At 39.1% G+C, this 4,879-nt stretch overlaps 1 pseudogene; it reads right to left on the bottom strand.

Annotated features, from left to right (window-relative positions):
* Positions 1-2,824: 2,824 nt before the first annotated feature.
* Positions 2,825-2,924, bottom strand: LOC127088965 (uncharacterized; annotated as a pseudogene).
* Between the last annotated feature and the right edge of the window lie 1,955 nt (positions 2,925-4,879).

Genomic DNA, 4,879 nt, shown 5'->3' with positions numbered 1-4,879 from the left:
TCCTGTTCTTTTCCACCTTTCCTTATTGGATAAAAGAAAAGTCGGTGGCGACTCTTGCTATCCGCGACATTGCGATAAAAAGCAAAATACCCCAAGTCAGTTCACCGTATGACAGAACTGGCGACTCTGCTGGGGATACTTTAAAAAGAGAGGTTACCTTAAAAACAAGATCACTTATTCCAAATTGTCTGATTTACTTTTAAGGGATTGCTTGGGTATTTTTGAGTGAAAGATCCTACACCCGGATCTAGTGTACCTTAGGTAAGTAGCAATAGATCATCGCGACTATCCGGCGTATACTGGAATGGTTAAAATGATGGCTACGGTTAATGTGACACTTTGGATGTCCTGATGTTCCTCATGTTCATTTGAGGAAAAATTTGGCTTCCGCGTGATAACACGAAATTATATCACATTTTAAGACTTAATTCAATTAGATTATATTATCATTCATTTTAGTTTATCTCATTTTATCAGATATTATGCAGTATTTCCTTGCTATTTATGTCAGGTATCCATTTTGAAGCAAAAGTGAAAAAGGGAAGAAAATGAGGTGTAGAAAGGAGTAAAAAGGAAACAAATATCAAAGACCAAGCCCAGCCCAAAGAAAGCGCACGTTGTGCCTGTGACGGGCGTCACAAGGGTTGTGACGAGCGTCACACTAAAAGCACCCCTGTGACGAGCGTCACACATGGTGTGACGAGCGTCACACCATTCCACTAGCTTTTTGGCGCAAGTCACGCCCTCAGAAGAATTGAAGAGACGTTGAGAGAGTTCGTGTCCTATGCCCACGCCGTGTATTTAGCCATGCTGAAGACTCGTGGGAAACAAAAAGCAGTTAGAAGCACTACTATAAATAGCTACATTAGAAACCTAAAAGGGTTCCGCTTCCTCTCCGGTTTTTCCACGCTCATATTGCCGAAGCTCTGCCAAATTTTCTTTTCACGCTTTTGCTTATTTTTTCCTTTCCAGCAACTTAACATTGTTTATTTTATTTATTTCTTTTGCAAGTTCGGCATTCTTTTTCCCTTGCAAATTTATCTTTCCCTTTTTAGCACTTAGATATTTTTCGCATAATAGTTTCTACACCGGAAACTATTGTGCAACTTTTTATCGGATCTAACCTTACGTTAGATTCTAGTTCTATTTCCTTGGTTTAATTTATTATTTAATTGAAGAATCGAAGAACAAATCCTACCGACTTGTGGTAGAGTGTTCAAGACTATTGTATTGCGCATTCAGGTTCTTTAATCATTATTTAATATTTTGTTTTATTATTTATCTATATTATCTGCCTGGAATGAGTCTGTTTATGCATGATATGTATTCTTGTTTATTTAGCATGTCTGGCTAATTCGCCTAGGTATCGGTATGTAAAGTAAGCAGAATAAGGGATCAAGACTGAGTCGGTCTATCTAAACTTAAAATTAAAATCAATCTTTTTTACGGTCTCAACTTACAGGTTTAATAACAAGATTTTTTATAGAAGTAAAAGACATAAAGAAGTTAAAATCAATAGAGCGAGAGTTTGAGATTTTAACTGGACAGTGTAAGTTAGGCATTAATTCTAGATCAGGGCGAGAACAAGTTTTAGAGTTAATTAAATTCTGACCTTTTCCAAAAAGTATTTTTAAAGATTGAATGTGAGGACGAGAGTTAAGCATTTGGATTTGATTATATAACCTAAGTCAACAGAGCGAGAGTTTGAGATAAGGGTGTTTAAAACGGCCAGTGTTTTCTTAAAAAGAGTTTCTGCAACTTTATTGTTTTCAAAATATGGTTTTTGACTTAATTATAAGTGACAGCTACATTAATATAAAATCATGGTTTATTCAACAGAGCGAGAGTTTGAGATAAAACCTTTAACCAATAAAGTTAACTGAAACGATTCATTTTAAAACCAAGAAACCGACAAAGACTTGATTCCCTAGTTTTGACGAACTACACACCGATATCCGTTTTATTAATATTTAATCTAGATCTTAGTTTAGCTCTTAGTTTTTCCCCAAACAATCAAACATTTTCACCTTAGATTTACGTAGTAACCTTAGATAACGGTATATCGACTCATAAGTCCCTGTGGGATCGATATCTTTTAAAACTACGCGATAGAACTGTGCACTTGCAGTTTGTATCCCATTCTCGACGCACACAGTCGAGCGATCAAGTTTTTGGCGCCGTTGCCGGGGACTTCTATTTAATCGATATCGTAACTCTTCCGTTACGCTGTAGAGACTAAGGTTTCTTTTTCTTCTATTCTTTCTTTCGTTGATTTGTATGCCACGCACTCGCTCTCAAGGCGAACCGCTCTATTTACGAATCAACGATATCGAACTATATCTCCGAGTCTTACGACGAATTCGGGAATATCGTGCTGAAAACAATCTCCCTCCTATAGACCTTCCTGATCTCAAAAACATTTTTCCTTCGATACCCGAGATGGCAGAACCAGCTCGTGCTCTTAGAGATTACGCCGCTCCATCGCAAGATGAACCGCATTCAAGTATTGCTCCGCCCGCAATCGAAGCAAACAACTTCGAACTTAAACCTTCGCTGTTGCAAGCTGTGCAACAGAACCAATTCTCTGGAAATCTTACCGAAGATCCAAACCTTCATTTATCCGTATTTGTCCAATACGCTGATACTGTTAAAGCTAATGGTGTCACTTCAGAGGCAATTCGACTTCGTCTTTTTCCTTTCTCATTAAGAGATAGCGCTAGAAGATGGCTTCAATCACTTCCTTCCAACTCAGTCACCACATGGAACGAGTTGAAGAAAGTTTTTCTTGCCCGATATTTTCCGCCAAGCAAAACAGCTATGTTAAGAGCCCAGATAAACGGATTTAAACAGAAAGACAACGAATCTCTTTTCGAAGCATGGGAAAGATACAAAGACATGATGAGACTTTGCCCACACCATGGTTTGGAAGACTGGTTAGTCATTCACACATTTTATAATGGTCTCTCATACAATACAAGGTTAACAATAGACGCCGCTGCAGGTGGTGCACTAATGAACAAACCCTATGCTGATGCTTACCAGCTTATCGAGAGCATGGCCCAAAACCACTATCAGTGGGGGACCGAACGAACAACGGTGGAAAAACCTCAACCGAAAACTGGCATGTACGAGATAAGTAACCTTGATCACGTTAATGCAAAAGTGGATGCTTTGGTCCAGAAAATTGAAAGTTTAAACGTATCACCTCCAGCCGCCGTGGTTGCTATAACTCAGAATTGCGAGGTCTGTGGAATCCAAGGCCACACTCCTGCGGAATGTCAACTCTTGACTGGAATCCAAGCAGAGCAAGTAAACTATGCTCAAGGAAGCCCCTATTCGAATACCTATAACCCAAATTGGAAGAACCATCCAAACTTTTCATATAAGAGTAATAATGCTTTATACGCACCTGGACAGTCTCCAAATCAAACCCCATCTATACCTCCGGGATATCAGAAACCGAATCCTAACAATAATACCCCTAGAAAATCCAACTTGGAAATCATGATGGAAAACTTTATAGCATCCCAACAACAAACCAATAAAGATTTCTTAAACCAGAACATACACACTGGCGAACAACTTAAACAACTAGCAAGCAAAGTAGATGCCTTGGCTACCCATAACAAAATGCTGGAAACACAAATATCTCAAGTAGCTCAACAACAAGCACCTACTGCTGCCCCAACTGGTACATTCCCTGGACAGCCCCAACCCAATCCGAGAAGCCAAGCTCATGCAATTATATTAAGAAGTGGAACGGAAGTGGAAGGACCGTCTGACCCAAGGATAGAAAACCAAGACCCTAAGAAATCTACTGAGGAAAGTGAACCTAAGGAAAAGGAAGAGAGTAATAAGGAAACCCTAGAAAAGAAGGAACCTTATGTACCTCCACCACCTTACAAACCACCTATACCCTACCCTCAAAGGCTTGTTAAAACCAAAGATGTAGGCCAATTTAGAAAATTTGTTGATCTCCTTAAGCAATTAAACGTTACAATTCCGTTTACCGAAGCTATTACGCAGATGCCCTCATATGCTAAATTCTTAAAAGAAATTCTTTCTAATAAGAGGAAACTTGAGGATAGCGAAACCGTTACACTCCCTGCCGAATGTAGCGCTATAATCCAAAACATGCCCCCTAAACTCAAGGATCCGGGTAGTTTCTCTATACCCTGTCACATAGGAAAATTTGTCATCGACAAAGCCTTATGCGATTTAGGAGCCGGAATTAACGTTATGCCTTTATCCATATGTAAGAAACTGGAAATGGGAGAATTAAGACCGACCAAAATGTCTGTGCAACTAGCAGATCGTTCCATCAAATATCCTGTAGGAATCCTTGAAAACGTTCCCGTACGCATAGGTCAGTTTTACATTCCCACTGATTTTACAATTATGGACATTAGAGAAGATGATACTACACCTATTATACTAGGAAGACCATTCTTAGCAACTGCCGGTGCAATCATAGACGTAAAACGAGGACGACTCACCTTCGAAGTAGGTGAAGAGAAAATTGAATTCATTCTTTCCCAATTCTTGAAAGCACCTGCAATAGAAGATACATGTTACTTCATGGATATCATCGATGAATGCATAAAAGAAGCAAAGTCAGGAGAAGACAAATCATCAGACTATCTTTTAGAGGACAAATCTAAACAATGCCTAGCAATAACACCGGACCCTACGCAGTGTCTTAACAAACCAACCCCTGATTTGAAAACACTTCCCAAAAATCTGAGATATGAATTCCTAGACTTAGAACTTGAACGACCTGTGATAGTTAATGCAGATCTAGGAAGACTCGAAACAGAAAAACTCCTACATATCTTAAGAAAATATCCAACCGCACTAGGATACCACATCACCGATCTTA

The sequence above is a fragment of the Lathyrus oleraceus genome, chromosome 5 (genome assembly GCF_024323335.1).
Source record: "Lathyrus oleraceus cultivar Zhongwan6 chromosome 5, CAAS_Psat_ZW6_1.0, whole genome shotgun sequence".
Lineage (NCBI taxonomy): Eukaryota > Viridiplantae > Streptophyta > Magnoliopsida > Fabales > Fabaceae > Lathyrus > Lathyrus oleraceus.
The sequence above is the reverse complement of the archived record's forward strand: the minus strand, read 5'-3'. Positions and strand labels throughout refer to the sequence as shown.